The sequence below is a fragment of the Seriola lalandi genome, unplaced genomic scaffold (genome assembly GCF_002814215.2).
Source record: "Seriola lalandi dorsalis isolate HSWRI2012SDOR001 ecotype SW California unplaced genomic scaffold, Sedor1 jcf7180002054894, whole genome shotgun sequence".
Lineage (NCBI taxonomy): Eukaryota > Metazoa > Chordata > Actinopteri > Carangiformes > Carangidae > Seriola > Seriola lalandi.
Window position 1 is genome coordinate 121559 of NW_019525446.1, and position 8703 is coordinate 130261.

An 8703-nucleotide genomic window follows, 5' to 3' on the forward strand; every position below is an offset into this window, starting at 1 on the left:
GGGGGGGGGGGGGGGGGTCCGTAGATACAAGTCCAGCCAATCAATATCATGGATTTTAATGAAGAGGGGGGGTGGGGTGCTCCTTAGCCTCCTCCTGCAGAGGTAACCATGGCAACCCCTAAATGACCCTACAGGAGAATGGATGAGGGAGCCGCCTGCTCGGTGCAGATTCACAGATAGCAGAGAGTCAGTCCTGCAGTCGTGTGATTACTGCAATGGAAATATCCAGGAGTCCGCTCTGATTTTAATCTGCAGCTATTTGACCCTCGTGCGTCCACTTCCTCGCATCACTCCGGTCTTCCACGTGGCCACCGACCAGTTCCGTGGAGTAACTGGAGGTTAAGTGCCTTGCTCCGGAGGCCCGCAGCAGCAGCAGCAGCAGCAGCAGCAGCGGAGGGTGAAACATTATCATTCGCCTTCACCCAGCGCCGAGTTTCCCCCCACTTGATCCGCTGATTGGATGAGTGACCCGCCGGTCGCACGGCACTCTGTTTCTTCCTTCAGCTCGCTAAGACGCTAGAGGAGGAGGATGTAAGAGAGCCCGGTGAAATTAAATGGCTGACAAGGTTAGCCGCGGTTTCGACGTTAGCGTCTGAACATGATGATGACAAATGCAGTGATTTCCCTCTACGAGATCCCACTGAACTGATTCAATTATCACCGCGCTTCCTTGAAGATCCACAAAGAAGAATTATCACGCGAGCGGCCCTCAACAGCGGCCCTGTAACGCACACTCGAGCAACAGTTGCTGTTAACTCGATGGGTGAGAGAGAGAGAGCGCACATCTGATAAATGAAGAGGAAGCAAACTCAAATTTTAGCCTCAATTTCAGAGCAAAATCAGGAATCAAAGGAACGAGATTAAAAAGGTTTGTGGAGGAGAGACGGCTCCATCAGAGCTCACAGACGCTAAATAATAGCTAGTGGTCTTTACTGTGTTGTCAAACATGACATGATCCCAGCACGGTCCAGTGGAAGAGTGTTTAAATTCAGCTGTTTACACAGGCAGCTGCTTGAGCGGAGAGACGTTTGGATTGTGCAAACACCAACTGTGAAATTATTGTCTCCGTAATCTATTCCTCCTTTATATTCCACGGCAGAGGGTCCAACTTATCTCGCTGATTAACTGATATCTAACCGATCCAATGCACTCTGCTGTTTTATGTGTTAGTCGCTTCGAGTTCTCTGATCTTTTATCACGGCCGCCGTCAGGCCTCTTACTTACTGTGTTATCGGTGCGGATTTTATCACCCAGACAAGCAGGGGTTTTACAGCCGAGCTTTGTACTGGTCGAGCGTCGTGGGTTCCCTGAATGCCAAACCCGACACTGTGTGCCAATGTTTACAATTTCAACATTTCAATACCAAACAGTCCAATGTTGAGCTACATGAAATTACTATAGACACTCAAAGGGAACCTAACAGTTTCCACACTGAGCGAGGTGAGCGTGCGGCTGGATCCAGCAGCAACAGAATGACCTCACCTCCCCTGGTTCTGGCCCGAGCCGTATGATCATTAAAGCTCCAGAGTCTCGGCTCTGTTACTGTTGGCACGGCCTTGTGCACCGCTGAAGTTATGGATGGCAGCGGCAAATGGCCTGGGAGCTGGTCCTGTTTGCTGAACAGTTTCACAACCAGCCTTACGTCCATATATGGACATGTTGAATGCCAGTAAAATGAACTATGGATGATGTAAAAGCGTTTCCAGGTTTTTCTATTAAACGGCCGAGATCTTGTCTGAACACTGGACCGAGCGGCTATGAGTGACCAACGCAACAGCAGGCCATCCCAAAAAAAAACAAACAAGTATGTTCATGAAAAAACAAACGAAGACTTGTTTTCTTTGAGACGCAAACAGAGCTAACCAGGCAGCACAGTTTGCTGCTCCACTGTTTCACAGTGATAAACACCGAGGGCTTAAGAAAAGGCTTCTGGCAGAAATACTCCACTGTTCATCACTATTCTTTGAAGACTTGAACAGAACCACCTGAGTTAGAAAGTGAATGGTTTCTTTCATGCAGCTCCTCCTCCTACAGAAAATGACAAACAGGCTCTTTACTCTGGGAACTTGCTGTACAAACAAAAAAACGCACAAATGCCATTTTCCTCGCATAAACTGGTATTTCTTTTTAAAACAATGTGTGCACATCACATAGTTTTTCTCGAGCCAGCTGCAGGTGAAATGGTGAGGAGACATTAAAGGTCCCATATTGTATGAAGTGAAGTTGATTAAGTATCAAAGCCTCAGTCCACAGAGAAATGCACACAGCCTGTATTCAGAAACTGAGCCTTAAAACCAGCCGTCAGGACTTCTGTGACTTTGTGATGTCACAACAAAGCAGTCACCAAGCCCCGCCCACCTGGACCCACCATCCAAACCTTGCAGGATTTGGTTTCTCTGAGTGATTTAGCTGAAATCTCCTGTATTATTATTCAATCACTCTGAAAACAGTCAGCCAATCAGAAGAGAGGGTCAGAGCCTCCTCTCTTCTGATTGGCTCACTGACCTGTTGTTACTAGAGCTGCAGAGAGAAGCCTGAGAGAGGAGATGTAAAACTACTCTGAGATGGTTTTTGGGTCTTAAAACCACAAATATATACATACAGTATATATTTATTTCCTGATTGTGTTATTTTCTGCACAGCGACGTGTAAAATTTCAATCAAAGGCTCATTTATTATACATTACATTCATTTAAAATAACTATTCATAAAAGATTAACTTTATTATTCTGTCTATTTACATTTACATCCCATTATTACTTTGTAAAATCACCGTTTATCTTTCAGACGTTTAATAACGATGATTGAGACGTTACAGCAGGGATGGTTTACAGATACATGAAATAAATTAGCCCGTACTTGGCGCTATAAAAAGCCACAGCTGTGTGTAATGACATCTGCTCAGTGCTGCTGGAGAACCTCGCTCATGTGACACATCCAGTAAAACTACACTTCTTCTCATTGACAGGTGGAGTACCCGTGTTAATATGCAAATGGAGGCCAACCCTAACCCAGGGTGGGTGCTGCTGAGTGGAAATGTGCACGTGCACCCAGTTCTGCAATGATTGAGATTTATAAAACAGAAGCACGTGTGTGTGCAGCTTTATAATGCATGTGTGCATATTTCTGTCTTTGTGCAAACACAGAGTTGTTTTGAGTTGAGTTTTTTTTTGCATCTGCCTCCAGCTGATTAACTGTAGTAATACTAGTTTATTTTAATTAAACTTATATTGAATCCCACACTTAGTTTGTGACTGTGTACTCAGTTTAAAACTTTAATATTTTCCAAAAAATTACACAATTAAGGTAAATGGTAATTATGTTTTTGCTCCAGTTATATCTGGGGTAACTCACAATGAATCGCATCTTCAAAGACAAAGCTTTACATAAGCAACGACTTCCTTTTTGGTGGACTCTTAAAAATAGAATAGAAGCTCTTATCCCAGCAGTAACGGTGAGTGAGCAACTGTAAAACAACAGAAGATCCAACAACCAGTCAAGTTCTGTTTCTTAAAAAGTTCTGATGAGCGTGTACGAGCTTTATGGTGAAGCGCTTCCTGATTTTGCACGTGTTGAGTGATGGTGTAAGGTGAGAGGTGATGATCCATGAGAATACATTAGTGTCTCTGTCATGGGGGATGAGATAAAGTCCTCACTGGACATCCTTTATTTTGGTTTGTTCAACTTCAAAACCACTACATGAGCTCAGGAGACAAAAATAGCAAAAGTCAACAGTTACCACAGAAACCCGATCGCTCTGCCGTTTTGCCGTTCTTACAGGGGGTTACCACAGCAACAGAGACAGCTGGTTGCTGTCAAGAGAGCTGTTTGGCTTTCATCAAATGGCCATTTTCGGTAAGCACCTTATTCTACTCTCGGGCACTGAAGGCACAGCAAACAAATGCAAGCACACGACCTGGAGCCTCCTCAGCAGGACGGTTCACAGCCCATCGCTGGCTTATCACTGCAGTTAAAGACGATGGGATCTTGTCAGGCAATAGGCAACATAAAAACAGCTTTAAAAAATCATCATAATGGCCACTGATGAAAGAGCACTTATACAATGCTGGAGTGATATGACTAAGGTATGGCCCACAGCAATCCTCCCACAATCAAAACATGCCTCCATTTGCCAATTGCATTTCGCTGAGCTCATCCTTATCAGAAGGCATACTGCTGGCAATCTAACATTAATCTTACTCAGAAATAGCCTGGTCTACAGTTAGTGCAGCATTCAGGTTTCAGGCAGTACGTGTGGAGCAGATTAGAGTACCAGGACACCCTAGAAAGAATTATCCTTATTGATTTTGAAACCGCACAGCATCATGTGTGAAACTGTGGATATTACTGATTATTTAGGCTCCGTGCTGTAAAAATGATCTCATCACATGATCTCAAAATAATAGTTTAACACACATAAAGACGTAACTGATAAAATCCTGCTCACGTCAGGAACTGTAATCACACAGGCAGTCACGCAAACCACTGTACAGTGCGTTCGGAAAGTATTCAGACCCCTTCGCTTTATTTACATTTTGTGATGTTGCAGCTTTATGCTGAAAATCTTTTAAATTCAGTTTTCCCCTCATCAGTCTACACTCAATACCCCATAATAACAAAGAGAAAACTGAATTTTAGAAATGTGTTAAATTTATACAAAAGGAAATATCACTTTGCTTTGACACTTGAAATTTAGCTCGGGTGCCTCCCGTTTCTCTCGATCATCTCTGAGATGTTTCTACACCTGGTGGTGAATTCAGCTGACTGGACATGATTTGGAAAGGCACACACCTGTCTGATACAAGGTCTCACAGCTGACAACGCATATCAGAGCTAAAACCAAGACAGGAGGAGGAAGGAGCTGCCTGCAGAGCTCAGGCACAGGGTTGTATCCAGGCACAGATCTGGGGAAGGCTCTGGTTTCGGTGCAGCATCAGGCAGTGGGGGCAGGGACACTGGTCAGGGTTGAAGGAAAGCTGAATGGAGCCGAGCACAGAAATACCCTGAATGAAAACCTGGTCCAGAGCTCAGGACCTCAGACGAAGACGAAGGTTCATCTTCCAACGGGACAATGAACCTCAGAACGCACCCAGGACAACACAGGAGAGGCTGAGAGACAACTCTGTCAAAGTCCTGACTTCAACCCAACTGAACACCTCCACAGAGACCTGACAATGTCCGTCCACCACCAGCCGTTCGATGTGACCGAGCTCCGGAGGTGACTGTAATCACTTCCAAAGGCGCTTCAACTTGGTGCTGAGTAAAGCGTCTGAATACTTATGTCAATGTCATATTCCAGTTTTTCGTTTTTTTTTGTTTTTTTTATAAATTTGCACAATATTTCTAAAAATCCAGTTTTGACTTTATGGAGAATTGAGTGTCGACTGAATTTAACATCTTCTAGCAAAAGGAAATGTGAGTAAAGTGAAGGGGGTCAGAATCCTTTCAGATTGCACTGTGGGCCGGTATTAATAATATGTCAATGCAACATGGTTATGGATTAATGCAGACTCAAGAAATGAAAACATTTATAATTCATTATTTGTACTAGGGTGGAGGAGAGATCGATACAAACATTACCTTTCACCTCTAGAGCTAAAGGTGGGTCAGATACAAAGGTCTACTAATGTTACAGCAGCTCAGACTCATATACATGACACAACACAGCAGAGACAGTCAAGACGAGCTGGAAAACAGCTCAGGAGGACTGGGATTCAAACCCACGAGGTCTACCAACTATTACATTAACCAGTGACCTGGAGAAGAAAACTTTAAGGAGGGTTTGTTTGTTGTTGTTTTTCGACATGTGTGTAGCGCTGAGGGGAGCTAGGTTTCTCCCTCACAGCACCGTGGGGTCACAACAGCCGCAGAAGAACCCCTGAGAACTTATTACACTGATAGCGGCACGTCACTGACGGTCCCTTCACATCCATTATAACAAGATACATCTGTTCCTCTAAGACTATTTGACATCAGGAAATCAATAGCCCCGAGGCTGCACTACTGATTGGATATTGAGAAGGCTCAGGTTTGTTTAATTTAACTACAAGTTACTGGTTTGAATCTGTCCTGAAGTTTATATAATAAGTTATTCTCTCTCTCTCTTTCTCTCTCTCTGTCACTGTTTGTTGTTTACTAACGATAAAGTTTAAATGACTTTAAAAAGGAAAAAAAAAAAAATCAATACCCCCTCAGGCAGGAATCAAAATCTCATACTACAGAGGAAACTGCAAGTACTGACCTCAATTCTTCCCCATAACATCCAACAGCACAGAGAGAGAGAGAGAGAGAGAGAGAAAGAGAGAGAGAGAGAGAGAGAGAGAGAGAGAAAGAGGGAGAGAGGGAGAGACAGAGAGAGAGAGAGAGAGAGAGAGAGACATTTAACCCAAACCTGTGTTGGACTGATCGGCTGAAGAGAGAGGTGGGGGATTGAGAGGTTGACAGCTGACAGCCTGTGAGTGTGTGTGTGTGTGTGTGTGTGTGTGTGTGTGTGTGTGTGTGTGTGTGTGGAGGAAATAGCCCATGAAGAAGCAACTCAAGTAAAACAATAACACCTCAAAAAAAAAGGTAAAGTCTGTGCTGCCCCGTCATTCACAGAAAGGTTTTACAGATGAAGAGCGCCACGTATTTTTCTTTACACAAAAAGCGAGGGCTACGGCGCCCGTACACATTCCAACGTGTTGCCGTAGCAATCAAAGATCGCTAAGCAAAATTTAACCCTGACAACGGCTGCTTCACTCCTTCAGGAAACCGTCGCTACAACAACATGTCTCTTAAAACGGCCCGAGAGCTCTCGAGGACAATTCACTATCGAATGAGGCTTGTATGAATCTGATATTATCAGTGCACAGCACAGTTCGCTGGTGGGCAGGTTAAAAAACTGTTTGTGCATTCGGCTGCTCTACGTCCCTAAAAACAGGGTGGGGGGCGGGTTTGCTGATTGAGGATAATGAGTAAATATTTTAGCTAAAGTGCGGATTAAACCGTCTTGTCAAATACATTTTTTTTTCTTTTACAACTTGTTATAAATGAGAGTAAACAAATGAAATCTGCATTTGTTTGGCGCTCTGCTGTACTGGAGAGGAGAAACATGTTGGGAGTGATTTTCCCTGGCTTTTCGCTCCCTCTCCGCCATCTGCCATCACGAGTCCGTCCTCCCCGTTTGGTGCCAGAGAGCAATTCAACGCGTTTCCCACCGAAACCTGAACACTGACCCGTGATGTCAAACGCAGCACAGAGGTTGGTGGAGGATGCCTTTCTTTTCTTTTTTCCCCCAGTTAAATTGGCAATACACTGCTCGCAGTAATTATACTAATGTCTCAAAATAAATGTGGCTACAGTTTATTTTAAGACACCATGATATGAGCAAATATATGGAAGATATTAACGGTCGAGATGATTCGATTCTCTCTGGATTATCGAGCGGAGCAGACTGAAGCTGAGCAGAAGGGCAGGGGCTGGGAACTCCAGCCGTGAATGTGAGCACTCATGAGGTTTCTGTACATCCTGATTTGGATCTACCTGAGACCAGATTTGGCCTCATTAAATACATGAATCTGACACCCCTGGAGACACAGGGTCAGCGTCTTCCTCAGGCTGCGTTCACGCTTCTCATACGTTCTCATTTCCAAACGAAAGCACGCCTTGTAGCTCCGCACTAACACACCTGAAAAACCTGTTCCTGGAGATAATGTCACTGTCTCAGGCTGAAACTTTTTCTAAATGTGTCTAAGTTCATTTCCTGTTGCAGTGTTTTGCTGCTTGGAAATAAACATGGATCCAAGCTGTTTCTCCTAGCAAAGCAATTCCAATGAAATAGCCTATAAAAGAGGCTCCACTTACCTCAGCAGTGTTTCAACAGAGGCTGCAGAGTTTATTACCTAAACCTACAGGGTTGAAAGGCCATGATGCTTTTTGCCCGAATTCTCTCTGTGTCTGTTGCAGAGCCGGATCTCAGAGAGCGGGAAGTTGAATGGAAGAAGAAAACTGCTCCTACATTAAAACACGACGGGGGGGAGATCTAGTTTCAACTGTGGGATCCACTACGTTTCACATGATAGCGCACTAAACCGGTGACGTGTGCGGGTATAACGCTGTGGTCACGCTGTGAGCGGCGCAATCAGCATCATCTGATCATCTGCCAATCAAACTTCTCTGCTTCTTCAGCATGAGTTACTCATCTTCTCTGTAGACTATGCACCGAGGCCCTTTGGTGCAGCACCACTACCGTTCAGCTTACACAGTTACGCTTCTCTGGCATGCCGGCATCAAACTGCACACATGACAAAAATGGAGAAAGCTGCAGCCGTGTGCCAACACGGGACAGCAGTTTAACTGGCTACAGACTGCCAAACAGAGTGGCTCCCTCTCTGCTACAGCTCGGGTGTCCATTAACAACAACACAGCCGTCAAATGCAAAACATCACATCCCGGGGAAAAATACTGTATGAACACAAAAGTGCAAATTATTATCTAGTTTTTAATAAATAGAAGAGTATCCCATCAATGAATGAGTTATCTTCCATTCAATCTTCTTCTACAGGGCTGAACAATTATACCATTGAGATTGCACCATGGCAAAGTGCAATATCCAAATCACAGGAGCTGAAATTTGTTTTTGAGAAAAAGGTAAAATGTGTCACAACACACTATAAATGAAGCATTGTGCTGCTACAGAGATGCCCCCCCCCCCCCCCCCCCCCC

General features: G+C 44.4%; 1 protein-coding gene and 1 long non-coding RNA gene across 8 annotated transcripts in view; one reads left to right on the top strand and one right to left on the bottom strand.

Moving 5' to 3' along the window:
- LOC147817779 (uncharacterized) overlaps nt 1-3242 on the top strand; it is a 4737-nt gene extending 1495 nt beyond the window's left edge. The window contains exon 2 of the long non-coding RNA XR_015438689.1: nt 2969-3242. This is a non-coding gene — a long non-coding RNA (uncharacterized LOC147817779). The remainder of the gene's footprint in view (nt 1-2968) is intronic.
- LOC111672158 (suppressor of tumorigenicity 7 protein homolog) overlaps nt 1-8703 on the bottom strand; it is a 49990-nt gene that overhangs the window by 27160 nt on the left and 14127 nt on the right. For 2 of the 7 annotated variants that reach the window (XM_087180164.1, XM_087180163.1), the window contains exon 1: nt 1483-1505. The exons of 4 other annotated variants lie outside the window; for them this stretch is intronic. The gene's annotated coding sequence lies outside the window, so the exon portion shown is untranslated. Of the gene's footprint in view, nt 1-1482; nt 1506-7842; nt 7862-8703 lie in introns of those variants that run through there. One more of the 7 variants, XM_087180170.1, reaches the window with a different exon arrangement.